Raw genomic sequence first — 23,579 nt, forward strand, 5'->3', positions numbered from 1 at the left:
GAAAGCAAATGGGTATCGTAGTCAGAATTTAAAAAGATCTTGACAATATGGAACAATAAACAAATTAAACCGAGACTTGGTTCAAAATATCAGCAGTCTATGTGCAGGCAAGTAGATCTGGCTTAATTTATATAAAGAAAAGCTGCACATTTTACAAGTTGACTACAAATACATCCTTCGTAACACACATCAGTGCCTTCCAACTTAAGGACCGAAACTTTATTTAGATCTACAAGTCTTCTGGTTTTCTTTTATTACTTCCTTCCTTATGTTATTTCTGTTCTCTGTTTCTGTCATTTCTGGTAGACTTTTGTCCTAACCTTCTCCCTTTCTATTCCTGGACCCCTTTTCGCTCCCTGCGTCCATGCTGTGAGCTTAGAGTTTCCCTGAAACTACACTTATACTCTGAGTAATCTTCTTCTGTAATTTCCTTTCTTTTACGATATGATCCCAAATATTTGTATCCTTTAAGAATTTTGTAAAATTCTGGAACTACCAATAGCTTTGTAGCTCTGCTGTGAATTTCTTTCACACACACACACATTTATGTTACAGCATGGGGATTTGAGAAGAAGGATAAACATCATGTTCTTTGCTCTAACTTGATCCAGTATCCATTAACATAAACCAATAACACCCATGGCATCATATGATCGATCAGATGAAAATTAATGGAAATATTGTGCTCCGGAGAAGAGCCGTAATAATCATACTCATCAGAGCCTATTTGAATATTATATTCAGTTCTATGTATAATAATAGAGAATCTAAGATATATGAGGAATGTTTGAAGAAGCAGAGATATTTTGCTTAGAAAGAGACAAGATCGTCAGCTTGAGTTATCTGAGGGGATGTTATGTAGAAGTTAAACATTTTAAATATTTGCAGACCTACGATCATTTTTTTTTTCCTTAAGAACAAGGTGGTGGACTTTATTTTAGAATAAAGAATAACTTCTTAATAATTAGGCCTGTACCAAAAGTAGAATGAGCTACTTTCATACTTGAAAAATTCCTAGCACTAGAAATGTTCAAACAGCAACTGAGGGATGACTTTTCATGAATATTTTAAACAATAGAACATTTATCGATCTATCAGTGCCTTCTAATTTTCCAATCCCAAGTTGTCTGTTACTTTGGGCTCTGTCTGGCCCTAGACTGAAGTTTGTTTCTCCCCTTGGATCCATCTGACTCCTGAGTATCTGCCTCATTGCTACTTTGCCTTGAACTGTGATTTCCATGTGCCTCCAAACTCTTGACCCACCGCTTATCCAATTTTGACTCTGGACCTGGCTCGGCTGTGGACACTGAAAGCATCCCTCTCAGGTGTCCCACTTGATTCCAGTAACTTCATCCCTGACCCACCCATCAGGTTTTATGTATTGTTTTGTGACTAGGCCTTTCTCTCTTGCCTGCTCAGTGCTTTCTTTTGTGTTCTGGTTCCCACAAATATTACATAATCCCCTTTCATTCTTAAAAGAGCCTTCTAACGGGGCACAGCCACCAGTTTATCTTCCTTCTGTTTGGGGCATCCTTATTTCTCGTAAACTCGCATGCACCCTTTTAGCTCATTAATCTTTCCAAGTGCTACTTTAATTATTGCTGTCTTCCCAAAACCACTGTCTCAAAACAAATGTTTCCCACGAGCTATCGGATGAAATCAACTTGGGATGCTGTAACAAAGTACCATAGACTGGATGGCTCAAGCAATAGACAGTATTTTCTGCACAGTTTTGGAGGCTGGGACTTCCAAGAGCAAGGTGCCCATCGATTTGGTTGCTGATGATTCTCTTCCTGACTTGCAGAGAGAGGACAAACTCTGGTGTTTCTTCGTATAAGGGCACTAATCCCATAGTGAGGTATGAAGGCCCTCTAGGCGTCATCTCAAATACCATTACTCGGGGGATGAGGCTTCAACATAGGAAGTTGGGTGGGACAGAGGACACATATTCAGTCCATACCAAAGTGTATCTTTATGGTTTGCTTCCAAACTGTATTTCTAGTTTTATTTCTTTATCTCCTTTACTTAATTCTTCTACAACTAAATCTGTTCATTTGCTCTTTTGCCATGACTCCCATGCAAGATAAGCCCTCCCCTATTTTTTGTATCCTACCCATCTTTAGTTTATTATTATTTACTTAAATGGTCTCAACTCTGTATTTTATTTGACCTTCATGTGACGGTGTGGTTGGGGGGGGGGGGGGTCGTATAATTCTTGCCCGACTGCATTGTAATTCTTGTTAAATGTAGAGACTGTGTCTTAGACTTTTTGGAATGAGCACATACATCTCAAAAAAATAATTTTTGGTTGGATTCACCCTCACTCATTCAGCAACATTTAATGACCACCTATTTTGTACTAGCAGGCTAACTATAATTCTCCACCATGTGATCTTGTCTCAAAATGTTTGACTCTTCCTAAAACTCCTGTGTCAATATCTTAGAGAAAAAGGCCTTTTCTCTTCTTCCCTTTTTCCTTATAACTTTACGGTTAGATTGCCTTCCTCGCCTGCCCCACTGGTGACTCTCAGAAATGTCACTTGTGCCATAAGCCCAAGATCACCATCTTTCCTTCCTGTTTCTTTTGGAAAACGGAGAGGGAAGGTGAAGATAATGTTCTTCCAGCTTCCTTAACTTTCAAAAGATCTGAGGAAAATAACTGGAATAATTAAGCAAGAGAACTTAATTACTCTTCTTCTCCATCTCCTTGGTTCACTTTAAACATAACCCAGTGTCGGGTAATAATGAGCACTGAAAAAATATTGAACGTTGAATGAATTGTTTCTCAAGACATTTGCCGAAATCTGCCAGCATAGAAGCTGGGAAAATTAGAATGAGGAGCAGATCTCAAAGATCGTCTAGACTAACTTGTTCATTTTCTAGATGATAGAACACAAGTCCGTAGAAGGTAAAATGTCCATCCCCAAGTCAGAGAGTAGCCAACCTAGATTTGGACTCTGTCGGGCCCTACCCCATTCCAGCACTGTTTTAACTGTATCTCATAGTCTAGACCCCATGACTTCCCTGTATCTAGGTGAATAACTTAAAGGTATGCTGAAGAAGCTTGGGGAAAATATGACAGAAAAGACTGTAGTTAAAAAGACCCAGGGGAAAAAATATAAAATGGAAGAGGATAGATTTACTTTTGACAAGAAGCAATTGGTGATGCCTATCTTTCTTTTATGACTTTGATAAAGTTCTGCACTAGAACCAAAGGACCAACTAAAAGAATCTTGAGTTCCTTACAAGCAAAGGATCTTTTCTTTTCTTCATTTCCTTCCCCCCCCCCCCCCCCCCCCCCCCCCCCCGCCGCATCCACTACTTGCATCTGGATTTTTGGTGTTAATCTCTGAAAGGAGAAAACAGTGGTAAAACCTGCAAACTCTCTGTTTAACTATTTGAAAACTGATGCTCTGTTTCCATGATTCTAAAAAGGGCAGAATGGTTTGACTGTCCTGTTACTGATTGATCTGATATTTGGACATTCTACATACTGGGCCTTAGAGGAAAAGAAGCACAGTCCTTTTGGAGAATGTCAACACGACTCTATTTTACCCTGGCGTCTTTCCTAAAGTTCAATAAAGGCCATCTTTCAGAAGCACATAAATCCACTTGCAGATAAAGCAAAAGGAATTATTGTCTTTACGTGAGAATAAAATTCTTATTTATGCCTTAAACCTCTCCTACTTCCACCTTGAGGGAAGCTTCTGGTATCTGTGTTCATTTTAGGCCTGTCTCATCTGTCCTCCTTTGAATCTCTGCCTTGTTTTGTCCAACCTGGAGGATAACAACGCCTATTACTTTATATATCTTATTTCCAGAAACAATAGCCTGTGGCACATCCATTATTTATTCTTTCTCCTTCTGTCAGTGACATAATGGTTTGCCGCTTGCCAAAAATTCTGCTTTTCCAGGCCAGTGATTCCATTCCCTCTAGCATTTTCTCAGATTTAATTTCTTGTGAGAGAAAGAAAAATATGGCTGATAGTTCCACCAAATGGGAACTCAGCTTTGCATGAATTGGGCTGGACTTTAGCATATGCTGGCAGCCAGCGTTCGCATTACTGATGAAGGTGTACTGGTGGTGATGAAGGTAGCAGGTGATGGTGGCAGTGGTGATGACAGTGGTGGTTGTGGGGGTGGTGATGACAGTGGTGATAATGGTGGTTGTGGTGGTGGTGATGGTTATTTGATGGTGGTGGTGTTGGTAGTGGTGTCTCTTTGTTGGTCTGCCTTCTAAAGAGCTCACAGTTCTTAGGATGATTTGTTCCCATTGTAGAATAATAGAGAAAAAATATGACAATAATTTAAAAGTCTAACACGACGGCAACTAATTTATAATCACTATCATACTATTTGTCTGATTCTCGAGAGTGGAAAATCATTACATTACCTTTCTTGAGAATAAAACTTTTAGTAATACTGCCATTTACTCTGTCTTTAGCATTGCATGCTCACACTTTTATTAATTTTTTATATGGGGGAGCCCATAATAAATATAAGAAATAAAATTGAAGGATGTCTTATGACCTGAATAAATCAGTGTCTTTACCGGAATGTACTTAATAAGCGTCTCCCAAACACTCAGCACTAATATTGGCACTGAGGGGGGGTATCATGGCCTCTGTTTCAAGTCAGTGTATTTAGGTCAGAGGTATGATATTCATTTATCCTATACATATTTGTTGAATACCTTCTGCGTCCTAGATGCTGTGCCAAGAAGAAATGCAGTGCTTGTCCCCACACTAATTGAGACCATGGAATTGCAAACGCCGTTGCATAGCAAGAAATCTGTTAGAATGCAAATACGTAAAATGTTCTGGAAATGAGAGAAAAAAAAATCTAAGTTTCACTAGAGTGGTCAAGGGAGGCTTTATCTGAGGAGGAAACATTTTAACCAAGACTTGGAGGGGAAAATGAAGCATTCAAAGAGAAAGACCAGAATGCATAACAACAGAGCAGCTTGAGTGCGGCCGCCTTCTTACAGTATCTTTAGCTACTTCAGTGTTGCTGTAGTGTATTATTCTGTTAAGAGTGTAGCGTGGGAGGAGATAGTATTGACTTGAGATGAGGCTAGGCCATCGGGCAGGGGCCATTGCATGAAAGGTCTTGTAGGACGGTCCATGTTGGGGTTTTATTCTCCCTCGATGAATTTCCAACAGCAGATTGGCACAATTAACTTGGTAAGTTAGAAAAACCATTGAGTAGAGGATATATTTGAGTCAGACCGGATGCAGGGAGACCCGTTGGGGAGCCTTTAGGGTGAGAACTGATGATGAGACTCTGAGCTAATGTAGTGGTGGTGATAATGCAGGGGTGGTGACTAATACACAGGGCATAAAAGACCTAGTATCTTAAGGAGTTAATTTTTGTTTTTAATGTGGGAAGATTTAAGGATGATTTCCAGGTTTCTGGCTTATAATACGGGACTGAACAATGCAAGACAATGTATAATTAGTTGCTAAACTATGTAGCTTCAGAAATAAGTTCTTTAAAGCTCATAGGAGTGAGCAGTATTTGAAGACGACTCCTTGTAGAAGGTGTCAGGATGTAAGCTGAGATATCAGAAAGTAGTACATGCAGCACTCTGTAAGGAAAATAATTTTCCTAAGTGACTTAGAACTCGCTGTCTTGTTTCTGACTTGTGTTCTGGAGGGTCACTTGACTCCCATAGAAGAAACCCTCTTCCCCTTACTCTGAAAAAGTCGGGTAAATGGCCCACAACCCTTTCCCAAATAAAATTCTACGTCTAACTGGAAAGATACATAAATTCTCTATCACAGATCCCGGTAGGGAAGGACAGAGGAGGGAAGAAAAAAGAAAGGAGCTAATTAGTAATTATTTTCAGAGAAGATGGGGGAGGAGTCAGAGAGTAAGATTTCACTTTTTAGGTTGGGAAAAATTAATGTAGAGTGCCCCAATAAAACAAAATCAAGTCTAACAATAAAATAATCAGCAGCATTCTCAAATATTAAAATGTCATTTTTCACTTTTCAAACAAGGCCTATAATAACAGAGGAGAGATATTTTCTGCTTTACTAGGAGTGCTGTAATATTTCCATTTATTTTATCTCTTCCTTAGGCTTCATTTTTGTCAGTTGGTGTGGTGTTTGGGAAAAAAAGCACGTAAAATTAGTGCCCGTAACACAAGAGCCAACTGACAGAACAGAACAAGAAAATAGAGCGGGTTGTGTATCATCTTTTCCAACAATACCGTGGGCAGATCAGGAAGTTCTAATATTCTCAAGGTTAATGGTGTCCTTGTTCATAGTTTCGAGATGGATGTGTTGAGATACGTCTGTGTGAAATGTACATCAGTACCTGGGTGTGTGAGCGCACGCACGTGTGTGTGGTTGCGTGACTCAGTGTCGTCTTGTTTGTTTCACAAGATGCAGTATCGTGACCAAAGAGACAGGAGAATGATCTTTCCAGGGAAGTCCCATTGGAAAAGACCCTGAAGGAAAGTTAGAAATCCACTAGTTAAAAAGAAGAAAGGTTGTATTACAAAAAGGGAACCATTAAGTACAACGATCTCAAGGTTGGGCTAAGAGCTAAGTATGGTTTGGGGTATACATAGGAGATCTTCAGGCCGAACTTTAGACTGAGTATCAAGGACGAGTAGGATGTAAGGTATTACATGAGTTGGGTATTTTTAATGGTAGGAGTTTGGACGTGGGAAGATCCTAAAAGGTTTTCAGTAGGAGGAGTGAGTGGCATTACTGCTTTGTGACTGATACACTATTAACATTATTAATACTATTGAGGGGCGCCTGGGTGGCTCAGTCGGTTAAGCGTCCGACTTCGGCTCAGGTCATGATCTTGCAGTCCATGGGTTCGAGTTCTGCATCAGGCTCTGTGCTGATGGCTCAGAGCCTGGAGCCTGTTTCAGATTCTGTGTCTCCCTCTCTCTCTGCCCCTCCCCCATTCATGCTCTGTCTCTCTCTGTCTCAAAAATAAATAAACGTTAAAAAAATTAAAAAAAAAAAAAGAGATCAGTTTCTATTAGCTGAGAGTCCTGCCTTTTAAACATGTAATATTTAGGAGCACCTAGGTGGCTTAATCAGTTAAGCGTCTGACTTCGGCTCGGGTCATGATCTCACGGTCCGTGGATTCGAGCCCCGCCTCGGGCTCTGTGCTGACGGCTCAGAGCCTGGAGCCTGCTTCAGATTCTGTGTCTCCCTCTCTCTCTGCCCCTCCCCTGTTCATGCTCTCTCTCTCTGTCTCAAAAATAAACGTTAAAAATTTTTTTTTAAATACTAATGAAATTAATTATAGCTGGCATTTAGTGACTGCTTATTGTTATGCATGCCAGACACTTAATAACTAATTGAATCTTGATCGTCATGCCCGATGATGTAGATGATCTTATCATCGTCCCTATTTTCCAGATTTGTGACCTGAGAAAACGGCCAGGGAACCTGCACAAATGCCACAAGTAGCACGTGAGAGAGCAGGTCTGTGAACCAGGCACAGTCTGGCGGCGAGTGTGTTATTTGTAAGACAGAATGAAGGGGAAAGCGGAAGCTGAGAGACCCCTTAGGAGCCTGTATGATCGTACATCAGTCCTGAGGTGGTGAGGCACTGAGCTTTAGTGGCTACAGAGGAGGTCCATATGTGAGCCTTTAGTCTTACCTTTACTCAGAGCAAACCGTGCTTTATTCAAGTCAAACTGAAGCTTGTTTGAAGGGAGAAACCCTTCAGCCGGGTTGCAGAGATGGATCTCACCACCAGCCCTGCATCCACTTGGATCCTGGAACAATGCCCCTAATTCTCTAACTGAAGCCCAGAGCGATAGCATCTTCCCTCAAGGACATCACTTCCGCAATTCCATTCATAGAGCTTTGTTTCTAGAAATGTTGCAGTCTATTGACTATGTAAATGGTGTAGTTGCTTTTCCATGAAAATGCATAAAATTCCTATTGTACTATGTACTACTATTGGCTCCGAGGGGGGAAAAATATAAGTAGCTCAGCATCATTGTGGGAGACAGAACATCTGTTTGCTTTGGAATCCAAGAGAAGCTCTCCACATGGCTTCCCTCTAAAGCAGATTAGTAAGGAACTTGTGAATAAATTATGCCCGGGGCTGTCTTGTCCACATGAACAAGAGTTTAATGTCCCCTAGAACCAATTCCATCATTTTAGTGGTTACCTGGTAGCCATTCTCTCTGGGATAAATTTCTAATGGTAAAGGGAAGCTGTGGTTTCCTCTGATTCCCTCAACCTCTCTGGGATCTTACTGTGTCTCCTCCTGATCCGTTCAATGTCTCTGAGGATCTGCTTCCCTGAAACAGTTTTTGTTTTTCCTACTCCTCTGTTTCCCAAATATTTATTTATCAATTCCGCATACAGGCTCTTAGGAGAGGCACTACGGTTTACAATCGGGAAAAAGTGCAGCCAATCCCTTCAAATAAAAAAAAAAAGTAAGAAGGCTTGTTAAATGCTAATGTGGAGCTAGTTCACAGTGTTAAGAAATATCAGAAGAGAGACACCCCACGCAGTGTCGAAGTATCAGGAAAGGCTCCCCATAGGAAGTTGCTTTTAAGCTGGGACTTGAAAGATCTCACCCAGCATAGGGACGGGGCTGGGGGAGGGGGGCAGGTGGATTCCTAATGATAGACTGTCATTCTGGGAGAAGGAACAGTATGTACAAATGTAAGGAGGTACAAGAATTACTGGGATGTCCAGGAAACTTCACTTATTCTAATTTGAACATCCCATCGATTTCTTGATTCCGTTAGCAAGTGTTCCCAAACTGTGGTCTGTGGCATATTTTTAATAAGATGTTAATATGTATCCTATGAGCCGAAATGTTCTCTGGTGAAATGATTTTGAGAAATACTGAAATAATCTAAATTAATGGCTTCTTTACTGCAGCGTTTTTAATACACCAGTGTAAATAGGGACTCACCAAAAGAAGAGTGGAGGATGCAACTTTTCCCAACTTGACAGGGAAATGGTTTGTTGCGCAGAATATTCCTTAGCAAATCGCGGAACTTGTATTCTGTAGGACAAACTTTGTAACTACCTGCTTAGCATCATGGTCAGGGGTTAGAAACCGGATTCCAAATTTTTAACACCTAGTGTTGAGTTGAAAATCTGCAGATGTCCGAACATGCACATTCCAACCATATTATTTTTTGACCAGTCACTAGGATTTTAGATATTGCTATAATTATGTTTGAAAGGCACCTCTGGTATCTGCAAGAATCCTGAATCATGACGCCAGAGAAACCAACGAAGTTGGTATCAACTTAAGACGGGATTGCATTTCAGTCTTTCAAGAATGATTCCAAGGAAGAAGCTAGGTGGGCATCTTAGAGACACTTCCCTGGAGCCTAAATTTATCTTTATGCTCAGGACATATTGTAATGTGAGCATTTTCTTAAGTTCTCTGGCAAGGACCAATGGTAAGGTAGATTTGCTGAGTTACAGGGAACTCAATTGCTCTGCGGCTCACTTTGGATGAAAAACGTGCGGTTACGTCAATATTTTCCATATTCATTTGGCAAAGACCAGCTTTTGCACTGAGGTCATTTTTAACTGATGAGGGAGGCCAGCAAAATCGAATAGCTTTTCCATAGCACAAAGGGTTGGGAGGGGATCTGGTGGATCTCATATTTTTTCTCTTTGATATAAATGGATGGATCCTCAATAACCACTTCAAGTAGCTCATCCCTTTGCCATTCCAGAAATAGATGAAAATACAGTCAACTGATTTATGACTCATTTAGGCAGTGATAGAAGTGGAGAGGAGCCCTGAACCAACCCCATGACTATTTTTTAAGTTGAATCCACGTCTGTGGAAATACCAAAGTGCTTTCTTACTTGGGAGATTTTTTTTTTTTTTAAGTATGAAATAGCCTACCTTTTTCACTTCTCCAGTTACTCCATTTTTTTCTCTCCGAAGCCTGGGTTATTTATACGGATACTTTCCTCCTCTGTGATTCATTCTCCAAAAAGTCTAAGCAACATGCATATGGACTCGGTCCTATTATCAACATATTCTAACCTCTAAGCTCTCACTCCCAACTTAAGAGCAAAGAAAAGCAGAGAACATATACCAATTCCACAAGATCATGATGACAGGTGAGTTCAATTCATGGTAACCTGCTTTTGCTGCCTGCCAGACACAGATCTCCTTCCTTCTCAACTTGTTAGTTCATTTGTCTTTGGCCCATTTGGATTAGCTGTATTTGCCCTCCCATGATCTGCCTGATCATAATTTTGACCATGCATATCTTGTTAAAAATTTGGTCTGAATGCCCAGAGATATTCAGCTAAGAAAATGTCACTAATGCTTTCCTCAACCCCTGGGCAGCTCTGTTCTTGATCAGGTTCAGTCAGGAGCACCTTATAATACATTGTCTGGGCTTCCCTTAATGGTTCCCTTGCAGGGACCCTTGAAATTGTAGGGTGAGTGGAGGTTTTATGTTGTTCAAAATCACTCTGGTTATGTATGAACTATACTAATTCTGTATTGGATTCGGGATATTCATTAGGATATTCACCCTTTCATTAACTTAAATTCTACCTGTAATCCAATGCAAAAATATCTCCCACCCTTGTACTGAGCAAAACCAAAACAAACAGGCAAAACCAGAACAAACCAAACAAGGGTGGTTTTCTCTTCTACTTATGAAAATGCACCTTCAGTGCCTTAGATGCAGTTTCTAATTGCCTTCAGGTGTTCTTTCTTTTTTTTATTTCTCTTTCTTTTTCTTTGCCTCCTGTCTCCTGTGCTCCTTTTCCTGAAGTCCACGTTCACAACTCCTTTCCTGCCCTGCTTCAGAGCAGTATCAGGACTGTGTTAGAACAGCCACAGCCCACATTCAGGGGCACCTGGGTGGCTCAGTCAGTTAAGCATCTGCCTCTTGATTTCGGCTCAGGTCATGATCTCACAGTTCATGAGTTTGAGTCCTGCATTGGGCTGTGCACTGACAGCATGGAGCCTCCTTGGGATTCTCTCTGCCCCTCCCCTCCTCGTGCTCCCTCCCTCTCAAAATAAATAAATAAACTTTAAAAAAAGAACAGTGACATCCCACATTCAAAACATCCTTCCTTTGCCTTAGACAACCATTCAGAGGTTCCCTCTGTTGCTTCAGACACTTCCTCAGACACATCTCCATCCACACCTTCCACTTTGCCACTGAGAGGTCAGAAGATGGGTCTGGAGAAAACGTCTCTTAAAGCTGTGCCCAGTGTCCTTCCTAGTCATTTGATTACCTCAGCACCGTTTATTGCACACCCAGTGTTCACCTAGCATGGTCCTAGCAGCTGAAAACACAAAATCTCCAAGATTCTTAAGTGAGTGCATTTGCCACTGCACTTCACTTTGACCACAGCTGTGCTCATGGACTGAGGCAGGGCAGTTGGATAAACTGTACATAGGCATGAATGCATCAGTTAGGGCTACTGATGACCATTTCCAGAAGATTGGCCTCTTGAATTTGCATTCCTCCTTTTTTAGCCATAATCAAATTGTCCTCTTTGGGGCCATACTCTTAAGCACATTCAGGCTTCAGTCAACTGTTTCTTACAGGGACTGTGTATAACACTCTTGATTGATCTCAAAAGTTCCAACATTTCGTTACATTTTTTACAAGCAAATGAGGGGACAATAGGGCGCATAGATTACAATTGGATCAGTATTATTTTCCCCTTCTAGAATGACAAGAAATATTGTGTATATAAATCATACCCCCAAAAATAAATTCACAGATTTCTCATCACCCTGAAAACTCAAAAAAAAATCAAAACATAATGTGCTATATTCTGGGAAAGGTCCAGATGGATAGGTAGATTATAGATATTATAGATTTATAGATACAGGTTTATATAGATCTATAGAGAGATGGATAGATCCAGAAAAACTCAGATGTAGTCAGTTATAGGTTTATCATTTAAAAGGAAGGAAAATTTGGGGTGCCTGGGTGGCTCAGTTGGTTAAGTGTCTAACTCTTGATTTCAGCTCAGGTCATGATCTCCCAGTTTGTGGGATTGAGCCCCACGTCAAGCCTGCTTGGGGTTCTCTCTCTCCCTCTCTCTCTGCCCCTCCCCTGCTCATTCTCTCCCTCTCTCTCTCTCTCTCTCTCTCTCTCTGTCTCAAAATAAATAAATAAATAAACTTTAAAAAATTTTAAGAAAGGAAAATAAAGGAAAGGGAAAGAAGAGGGAAGCAGAGGAAGAAGAGGTCAGGGGAGGAGAGTGGAGGGCAGGGAAGGCAAGGAGGTAGGTTGCATGACATTTTCAGTAGAAAATGGAATTTCAGTGAATAATCAGCAATTTGTGTACTAACAGCTATCATTTTTTGAGTACTCATTATCTGCTTGGCCTCTGGCCTCTGTACTCTGTATGCATTATCTCATTTAATACTTAATTGTATAATTTCTGCATCTTGTAGAGAAGGTAACTGAGGCCTGGGGAGCTTAAATAACATGTCCAGGGGTTACACAGGTCCGACTTAGAGTCCAGGGGTACGGTCCACCTCAGCCCACACTCTTTTCTGCTTCACTTACAATTGTAACAGAGTAGGCACACATAATTTAGTGACAAATTAATTCCAATCTATCCTAAAGCCATTGTTTCCTTGAGAAGATGTGCAAAAAAAGAAGCAATAAAGTAACTAAAATAAATATACATTTATGTATACATGTAAGATTGAATATTGTTATAGAATATCATATATATATATATATATAGATATACATAGATATGTATATCTATAGATAGATAGATACTGAACTAAAAGTCAGCACCATTTTTGTCTTTCAAAATGGCTGCATATTGGCAACTTCATGTGGTCTGACCAAATAAGTGTCTGTATATACACATATTATAAAGAGACATAAATTGATGTATTCATAATAACAAAGAATACCTATTCAGTGCATATTAGGTTTTAGGAAATATTCAAAACACTTTACATTTATCATTTCACATAGTCTTCCTATCAGACCTAGGAACTTGTGCCATTCTTCCCATTATGTAAAAATGAAAATTAAGACATGGAGAGATTGTGTAACAGAGGAAGTCACACAGTTAGGATATGATTGAGCCAAGATCTTGTCCTCATTGGTCTGATCTGAGACCTCATTCTCTTGACCACAGTGCTCTATTGACCCCCTGTTTTACCGATTTATTTCTATACGTGTTAGGGGTAAGTCCACGCTGGAGTAAATTAATTATTAAGGACTCAAGAATATTTACTTTTATCGCTTTTGCTTTCTGCATCTTGCCTTCATATATCTCCTCTTTTTTATTACCATTTAATATTTAAAGAAATTAAGGTTAAATTAGTTGATTTATTCAAGGTCACACAATGATTAGTGACCAAAAGGGAATTCAAATTTTAGGTCATGAGGCTCTAAGGACTTTTTCTCTGTGTGATACATGGTAAATGCAAACCTTTACAAAGCCAGATGCTTAATTGAGAAGCAGTTTACTTAATGAGAATAAAATCTGTTGTGTCCTGCAGGCTCAATGCTAAAAATGCACATCAGTGATACTCACTGTGGTCTCATTAGCCTTTTGTATGGAGTTCAAGTCCCTCTGCTTGTTTGAGTTCACACTAATGATAGAAATGCGTACGTTATCTCTGACCACCCCCTTCTCTTCCTCCCTCATTTCAATCACACATTTTAAAGCCCATCATCTCTTTTCTGGCCCTACACTTCCTTCCCTGGGTCTGTTCTTTGCTGTGGATCATTGCTGTGATTCTGGTACTGGCCTCCCTGCTCCTGGTCATGTCTCTTCAAATCCAGCCCCTGCACAGTGGCCTCGTAGATCTACTTAAAATACACATTTATTCGTTGGGCTGCCTTTTATTTGGACCCTCTCATCAGGTCACCACCCTCTATAGCATAAAGTCTGAGTCTCTTCAGCAGGGCACGTGAGTGCTCCATAGGTCAACTTCTTTCTGACTCTCAGCTACCTCCTTTGACCTCTCCCAGACTCAATCTTGCACTCCCAGCACCACTGAACTTAGATGCACTGCAATTTCTTCCTCTCTAAATTTGCTCAGACTGCTCCCTTCCACATTATCGTGATCATATTTAGTTTTTACAGCAAATTGGTGAGATGGGGACTATAATTATTCCATTTCAGAACATTGCCAGGCTTAGGTTAGCTTTCTGTAGCTACCATCAAGAGGTCTGGAGGAATGCAGTACATCGAACACATTTATACAGATTTACAGTCTTCTCCTGGTTTTCTTTTTCTCTGATGGAAACTCTTCCTCTGCTATGTCTACCTGATAAAGTTATGTGCATAATCCTTTTCAGCGATGTCGTGTGAGGGGAACTTATCAAATACACTGTCTCACGAAGGCAAACTATGGTTGCTAAGATAAGAACATTTTATCGACACAACTTTACATTGCTATGAAGTCACAATAATGCTTGGAAAGATAGATTTATCAGGTCAAATTGAACGTCAGGTGCTATTATGATTTTAAACATAGCAATCAATCTAGGTTGTCACGTTAGGATATTTTATTAACTTCAGCCTAAAGAGACCAACCACCAACCAGAGACAAGATATTTGTTAAGATAGAGCTGCGATCCCAAATCCGGTTGATTAAACTTATCAGAAAGAGAGTCTAAACACTACTTTCAGCACCTCACTTAATATGTCAGAATGTTCTGAACTGGGACATTCTTCCCGCTGTTGAAAAACAAACCTCTGTTCCATTTGGTGCTGTTGAAAAACAAACCTCTATTCCAGTTGGTTCGTAGGCTCTTGCTCCTTAACTGTTGACTACTGAAGCATCAAACTTTATTTCAGTCCCAAAAAAGGAGGGATTGTGGGGGCAGAGGAGGCTAGATAAACATGTGCCAGAGGCTATCCTATTTGTAAGAAAGAGACAGGTAGGAGGGAATAAGGAAGAGAGTAAGACTGACACTGCAAAATCTCATTTAAAAAGTTGTATTTCTGGCTAAAAAAGTTGTAGATCACAGATATACAGCAACACATATATGTTTAAATTCTAATTGATGTATAGTAATAATAATACATGTGAGGCCACACATATAAAGCACAGAAGACTTTCAGCGAATATTTCCATGCAGTGCTCATAGTTGACAACAGGTCAAAGGAATGAAAGAGACAACACAAATCAGTTCATCTGCATGTGTAGTATCCGCAGGCACAAACCAGTTCGAGTGGGTTCTGTAATCTCAGTGGTCAATGCAAGCTGACAACCAAGACTTTGGACTTATATCTAACAAATAACTTGAAATCTTTTCCGCAAATGAGAGGTTGAAGTGTAATAAACACAGGCTCAATCTCTTTCTGTATTGCCTTAATGCAGGTACACATTTGTAATGATCGAATTAATTCTAATAAGCTCTACTGTTAAATGGGGCATGATGTTGATATTTTTCATGAGGCTTTAGTTTCATTTTTCTATGCTGACTCAATTATTCATAATTAATAAATAGAAGTGTCCCTTCTTGGGGGTTGTATTGATACGGTCATTGTATCAGTCAGGGTTCTCCAGAAAAACATAACCAGGAGGATGTGTGGATATGTGTATACAGTTGATATACATTATGTGTGGATTCCATATATGTGAATTCACATACTTGCTAAAGTTTAATGGTGACCCTCAAATCAACACTTGTGATGTTTTCGTGGTCATTTCCAGACATGCATAAGACAGTGAAAATTTGAGTCGCCTGCCATACATGTTCCCAGCTGAGGTCAAAGGAGGTGATGCTCTGTCTTCTTGTGTCCTTTTTGTGGTCCATTTAGTGCCACGTGTTTCACTTTGTTGTGCTTTCTGAAAGCCATTCTGCTGTTTAAAGTGATCCTCAAGCATCATGTTGAATTTCTGTCTAATATTTATAAGCACAGAAAGCTGTGATGTGCCATATGGAGAAAATATGTGTGTTGAGCGGGCGTCATTCAGGCATGAATACAGTGCTGTCGGCTGTGAATTCAATGGTGGCAAATCAACAATGTATGTTAAATAAGATGGCTTTAGACAGAAACACACACACGCGTAAAACATGGTTATGTATGGACTAATTGACAAAAATGTTGTGACCGGAGGCTTATAGGAACTTAACCCTGTATTTCCTCTAGGAGTAGTGTGTCAGTATTTACAAATTTCGCGTTTGTGTGGACTTCGTAGAATAGAACTGCCGCAGATACCAAGGATGTAATGTTTATCTTCATCTGTCAATCTGTTTATCTATTTAAGTTCATTTGAAAGAATTGGCCCATGTGATTATGGGACCAGCAAGTCCGAAATCTATAGAGCAGGTCAGCAGGCTGAAGACTCAGACGGGAGCTGTTACAGTTTTGTTTTGCTTTGGTTTGGTTTGGTTTTTTTTTAGTTTTTGTTTTAATTCCAGTCAGTTAACATACAGTGATATATCAGTTTTGGGTGTATGATATAGTGATTCAGCACTTCCCTGCATCACCCAGTGCTCATCAAGACAAGTACACTCCTGGGGCGCCTGGGTGGCTCAGTCGGTTAAGCGTCCGGCTTCAGCTCAGGTCATGATCTCACGGTTTGTGAGTTCGAGCCCCGCATCGGGCTCTGTGCTGACAGCTCGGAGCCTGGAGCCTGCTTCCGATTCTATGTTTCCCTCTCTCTCTGCCCCTCCCCCCATGTTCATGCTCTGTCTCTCGCTGCCTCTCAATAATAAATAAACATTAAAGAAAAAAAAGACAAGTACACTCCTTAGTCCCCATCACCTATCTAACCCATCCCTCCACTGACCTCCTCTCTGCTAACCATCAGTTTGTGTGGCTGCGCAGTTAAGAACGCATTTTACAAAAATAGGAAGAATTCTTCCAAAGTCACCCAGGCCTCTGCTGTTGTGGCCTGAGGTATTTTATGCCTCAACTTTCATTAAATCATAATGGTTTACTTTCATAAACTCAAAATTATGGTCCTTTTGGGTTACATATATTCTACCCTTTGGAGATAGATAGATAGATAGATAGATAGATAGATAGATAGATAGATATCACGTTTTCTTTATCCATTCATCAATCAACGGGCAGCTTCCATATCTTGGCTATTATAAATAATGCTGCCATAAACATCAGGGTGCACGTATCCTTTGGATTAGGGTCTTTGTATTCTTTGGGTACATACCCAGTAGTGTCATTGCTGGATCGTAGGGTGATTCTATTTTTAACTTTTTGAGGAACTTCCATACTGTTTTCCACAGTGACTGCACCAGTTGCATTCCCACTAACAGTGAATGAGGGTTCCTTTTTCTCCATATCCTCACCAACACATATTGTCTCTTGTGTTCTTGATTTAACCATTCTGACAGGTGTGAGTTTTGGTATCTCATTGTAGTTTTGGTTTGCATTTCCCTGATGATCAGTGATGTTGAGCATCTTTTGATGTGTCTGTTGGCCCTCTGTATGACTTCTTTGGAGAAAAGTCGGTTCATGTCTTCTGCCCATTTTTTAATTGGCCTACTTGTTTTTGGGGTGTTGAGTTGTGAAAGTTCTTTATGTATTTTGGATGCTAACCCTTTATCAGATAATGTTATTTGCAGATTCTCCCATTCACTAGGTTGCCTTTTAGTTTTGTTGATTGTTTCCTTCACTGTGCAGAAGCTTTTGATTTTGATGTAGTCCCAGTAGTTTATTTTTGCTTTTGTTTCCCTTGCCTCAGGAGACCTATCTAGAAAAATGTTGCTCTGGCCGATATCAGAGAAGTTACTGCCTGTGCTCTCTTCTAGGATTTTTATGGTTTCAGATCTCACAGAATTTAGGGAGTTGCTGCCATTTTGAGGCAAAATTTCTTCTTTGGGAAATCTCAGTTATTGCTCTTAAGGCATCAGCTGATTAGATGAGGCCCACCTGAATTATTGAGAGCGGTCTTCTTTACTGAAATTCAACTAACTGTAGATGTTAACCACATCTACAGACAACCTTTGTGGCAAACATCTAGATTCATATTTGGTTAAATAAGTGGGTACTATCGCCTAACCAAGTTGACGTATAAAATTTATCATCACAGTTTTGATAGATACTGATGAACTTATAGTGAGCCCAGTCCATTGGTGTTTTTACTGATAGAGCAAGTTAAAACTGTATTTTCACACACACACACACACACACACACACACACACACACACACACACAGAACACTTCTGCCAAAGTTCTATGATAGGGAACAAGTAAGCAGAGGGAATAAGTACCCTGAGGGGGAAAAAAGACCCTGAATGTTTTCACACCTGATTCTCTTTTTCCTCAAGAAGAAAGCACTCACAAAAATCAGTCCACATAGAAATCACAGCCGCCAACCGAAAAGTGAAAAATTCAGTTAAGTGAGCTCACAGACTCAATGCTAAAAACCGGGTGTGAGGACATTGCCACAGCTTTGTTTAAAGGCTGCATGCCGCTGGGATTGTTGCAATGACATGTAATCGCAGAAGACTCAATAATGAAAGGTGAAATCGGGACCTTGCTATTCTAAACGCTCTCTCTGCCTCTCTGAGTGTACCTGCTGCTGGGCTCCAACCCCTTCGCTGACCTCCCCATCACAGAGTGACAGACCTTGGGGAGAATGAAGGGACATTCTAAGACAAAAATAAACCTGTCATTTTTACAGTCAAAAGTGTCAGAGCTCAGACATCAGTGGTGATTCAAAGAGTCAATAATGTAAGCATTCTTTGTACATAGAAAGTGGCCAGATGTAAAGTAACAGCTTTCACATATAAACATGCTCTCTATACATTCTGGAGAGGTGGCCAGGTGCAAAGACTATAATTCATAGCCTATGTGAATATTGTGCCTGTGTTTACTGACGTTTAGTGCTCATTCCGTATGAAAGTTATTTGCAACGTGTTCTTGCATTGCAGGCTAATCAATGTTATTTCTTTGGCTTAAAAAATAACCATTTCAACCTTTCTAGTCTGCACAACAAACCACATCAATTCCTTATTTAAAACAGAGGTATTTATTGCGTTAGACTGTAGTCACTTCCCACAGTACCTTCTGCTCCTTTCCAACTATGAGACATACTTAGCTTTATTGTCTTTACTCAAATAATTGTCATCATTATTAGATTATTTTTCAAGGTATGTGTGATTATAGCAAATGTATTAAGTATTTCATATATGAATTTTTTTAATTTATAAGTATCTTACATTTTTTGGATAAAAACTAACTTATGAGTGGGACTGATTATAGAGGGAGATGGTTGATTTAATCAGGAAGGACTGTGCAGATTTATTTGCTATATTCTTTTTTTCTTTTTTTTTTTTTGGAAAACTTTCAACTCTACACAGAATAAATATGGAGGCAAGATAATAGTCACCAAGTTCTTCTGATAACCCTTATTCATAGGTGAGAAGGCTGTGTAATAATATGAACTTTATGAATATATAAGCATAATTTGTAATTAATATATGGATTCTGTGTACAAAAAAAGTGGCCAGATGTAAAATAATAGCTTTCACACATAAACATACTCTATATACATTATGGAGAGGTGGCCAAATCCAAAGACGATAATTCATAGACTATATGAATTATATACGTTTTTATACATCACAGAAATATAGTGTCAAAAATCCCATTCATTGTGCAACTAAAAATAAGGTCAGTCTTAGCAAGATCTATGCAACATACATATACAAACAGGTCTGTAAATTTTCATGTCAGATATATCTGCAGAGAACTACAAGACATCATAGAGGGACAAAGGAGAAAACTAGAATGGATGAAAAACATTCCTGGTTCAAAGACTTACTCCTAGACAGTTGTTAACTCTTCACCAATTAATTTATAACAGTCCAATAAAAATACCGTAAAGAAAAGGAGTTTACAAAATATTTTAATGTTTATGTTAAAAGAGCATGAAAATATAGTAAAGATAAGTAAAAACAATACACAAATATATAGGATTTATAATTAGAATTTCTAAGTACATTATACAATTAAAGTAGAAAAAATAATGTTGCTGGTACAGGACAAACCAGACGAAACGATGGAATAGAATGGAAGGTCCAGAGATAGATTTAGGATATTTTAAATATTTAGTAGATGATAAAATCATCTTTCCAAATTGTGGAGAAGGTGTAAGTTGTTCAATAAATGTTTCCGCAGTGATTTTTAAACTACTTGGAAAAAAATCAATATTAAATCTCTTCATACCTTATTGAAAATACAGCCTCATAAATTATAGTTTTAAGTATAATATATGTGAAATAGTTAAAGGATATTATCTCCAACATTTACTTATTTGGAGTGGGGAAAGTGTGAATGTTTGACTATGATGCCCTAAAGTTAAATCTTAATAGATACAACACTTACCCGAAAATTTCCCTGAAAAAAGTGCAAACAAAAAATGCCAGTGGTCAATAAGATAAAAAATATAAAACTTCACAAATCAATAAAATGATAGCTGACATTTCAAACAGGATATTTTACTGAGCTGATTTACTATAGCTTTTAATGATAATTCTTAGTTTTGTTAATGTCTATAGGAAAATAACATAGTGATTCATTGCTGGTGGGAATTTACTGTCAACAACAGCAAGTGTATATCATTTTGGCCAATGATGCAACTTTTAGAAATTTACCCTTAAAAAAAATTTTTTTTCTTAATGTTTACTTAGTTTTGAGAGACAGAGACAGAGCATGAGTGGGGGAGGGGTACAGAGAGAGAGGGAGACACAGAATACAAAGCCGGCTGCAGGCTCTGAGCCACCAGCACAGACCCCGACACGGGGCTCGAACTCACAAACTGCGAGATCAAGACCTGAGATGAAGTTGGGTGCTTAACTGACTGATCCAGGCGCCCCTAGAAATTTATCCTAAGAATGCAATAGCGATCTATAAAAGGGAAAAAAAAAAGATGTACAAAGAAGTTTACTGCACCATTCTATGCTAGAGTAAAAAGTGAAAATTGGCAATGACTTATATGTCACAAATAGAGGATTATTTAATTAAATTACAGTATGGCTACAAAACTAAACATAATATACCCCTTAAAATGATACATTAGAAAATTATGTAATGTCATAGAAAAATGTCCATGATTATCTTTTTTAAAAAAATTTTTTTAATGTTTAGTTTTGAGAGAGAGAGTAGGGGGCAGAGAGAGAGGAAGACACAGAATTCAAAGCAGGCTCCAGGCTCTGAGCTGTCAGCACAGAGCCTGACACGGGGCTTGAACTCACGGACCGCGAGATCATGACCTGAGCTGAAGTCGGATGCTTAACCAACTGAGCCACCCAGGCGCTCCTCTTTTTCTTTTTTTTTCCTTTTGGTTTACTTTCCTAATGTTTTAGCTTGAAAATCAGAAAGAAAATTCACAATAAATTTTATTTTTAACGCCCAAGGGCAGAGGGAACCGTGTCAGCAGAGCAAAAACCTATCGTAAATAAATCTCATATATTTTTGAAATGAAAAAGGTAAACACACCATTCTTAGTTGAGACTTCACACAGAATTCTCTGGCTCTGAAGTCTGCTCTGTAACACAGAACATAATACAAGAGCCAATTTATTCTTGTTTGATTTTGTAATTTTGTTTAGACTTCAGGCCTCCAATGAAAATTGTCACAATACCCTTCCTTACCCTTTGCAAATTGTTGCGTATCTCAAACACACCCGCTCCGGGAGCCTCATTTCACTTCTCTGCCTTCTGCCTCCTCGCAGGGTTACTTAGGCAGCGATTATAGCGATGCTATAAAACCAGCATGCAAGTCACTGGACGACTATTTCTAGTCTGTCCACTAAATAAGTCCAGGATAAAATCAGCGGCACAGAGGTGTCAGCTAATTGAGGAATCAGACAGCCGCAGAGACCAGACGGGGCAAGAAAACACCCTTATCCCAAGGACAAACCTTTGCTCTGACATTGGAGAGAATACACAAATGAACTCGCCAAGTAAATTGCTTTCCCGCTCCAATACGTGATCTCTTGCTCCGGTGCTAAAGCCACTTTTTAATGAGTTGGTAGGTAAATATGGAGCTCGATTGAGAGAATTAGTTCATGCTTGTACGTTTGCAATATTGAGAGTGAAATGAAAATACAGATAGCAATTTGAATCTAATTTTCAAGCTTGCATGGATGAAGGGTCACAGAGGGAAGCTGAGACGTACCAGGATATTGGGGGTGGGGGACGTGGTGTTGGTAACAAAGCAAACCAGCTGACACAAAGCAGAAGCCTCTTCAGCAAGTACAGCAAAGCCCCAGTAGTGTAAATTCAAGAGGGAGAGAGAGAGAGAGAGAGAGAGAGTACAGTTTACTCTGTAGGTATACACACTTCAGTATTTAGGAATATATAGATCTAAGGCAGAAGTCGGTGACGATCATCTCTGACCTCTCAGTCGGCATCATATGAATCCTAAGAGAATTACAGTAAAATTAGAATTCTAGAATGCTCTTAGAGCTGAGAGAGACGTTGGAGTCGAACGTCCTCACTGCCACAGAGGACGAAAATCAAAGTCAGGAAGGTTAAATACCAGCTCCAGGATGAGAATACAGATATTTTAACATCACAGACCCCTGTTCTTTGCGTGACTTTTAGACCAACACTGCTATCTGAAAACAAACAGATCCACGTGAGAAATGGGTGTGGGTGGAGGGAGTGGTTGGTTGAGGTCCTGAGGAAGGCACCATCTTGCGTAATTAAACATTTAGAGTCAAAATAAAAGCCCTTCCCAAATGGTGCCCCCAAAGCCCTAAATTAGAAAAAGAAAACAGACACACACACACACACACACACACACACACACACACAGACTCAGGTGGAGAAAACAATTGGGCCTGCTATGAGTGAGTTAAAAAAGAGCAAAACAGGTGTTTGGCGGGAAAGTGAGGGCAACAGGAAAGTACCAGATTCCTCCCGTTGCTCTCAGACAGTATCACATCCTAAAATGAAGGGAAAACATGCACTTAGATAAAATGATGATTTGGGCCTGAGGCTTATTTCACAGGACAGGTTTGTTTAATTTAGTCATTACATTGTCCCATGAACATTCTTTTACATTCATCTTCCCCTTTCCCCATCTACTTGTTTTTCATCACATAGCTTAAAAATGTAAAGCATTTGAATCATCATTAATGATGCCATTTACTGTTTATCGTCCTTCAAAACTGCCTTCCAAAATGTATTCGTGTTTAAGCAAAAACCGTACTTGACTTATTTTTGCTCTCGATATTCACCGTGTGATGCAATTTGCTCTACATAACAGGATATGTAAACAGAACACGCAGCCCTGGCTTGTCCCGCCCCCTGCCCGCACCCCCTCTCCCCCTCCGCCCCCATGTACACTGCCTCTATTGGGCAATTCAGGGTCAGTTTCTGGTTAATGTCAGCCAACAGGTAACAATTATTAGCAAACTTGTTTATTATATGTCTGTACAGAGTTGAGTTACAAATGGTGATTATCTGAATGTGAGAGGTTGTGACTTCATGAAAATTGTTATTGTATGGAAGAAGTAGGTGAGGGGCGCCTGGGCGGTTCAGCTGGTTGAGCGTCCGACTTCGGCTCAGGTCGTGATCTCACAGTCCGTGAGTTCGAGCCCCGTCTCGGGCTCTGTGCTGACAGCTCAGAGCCCGGAGCCTGCTTCCGGATTCTGTGCCTCTCCC

General features: G+C 39.7%; 1 protein-coding gene across 3 annotated transcripts in view; it reads left to right on the top strand.

The window, feature by feature from the left end:
* Window positions 1–23,579, top strand: part of CHRM2 (cholinergic receptor muscarinic 2) — a 154,360-nt gene that overhangs the window by 109,719 nt on the left and 21,062 nt on the right. Inside the window, exon 3 of one of the 3 annotated variants that reach the window (XM_045052802.1) lies at window positions 7,389–7,454. The exons of the other annotated variants lie outside the window; for them this stretch is intronic. The gene's annotated coding sequence lies outside the window, so the exon portion shown is untranslated. The remainder of the gene's footprint in view (window positions 1–7,388; window positions 7,455–23,579) is intronic. 3 annotated transcript variants of the gene reach the window in all.

Source organism: Felis catus, chromosome A2 (assembly GCF_018350175.1).
Source record: "Felis catus isolate Fca126 chromosome A2, F.catus_Fca126_mat1.0, whole genome shotgun sequence".
Classification (NCBI taxonomy): domain Eukaryota; kingdom Metazoa; phylum Chordata; class Mammalia; order Carnivora; family Felidae; genus Felis; species Felis catus.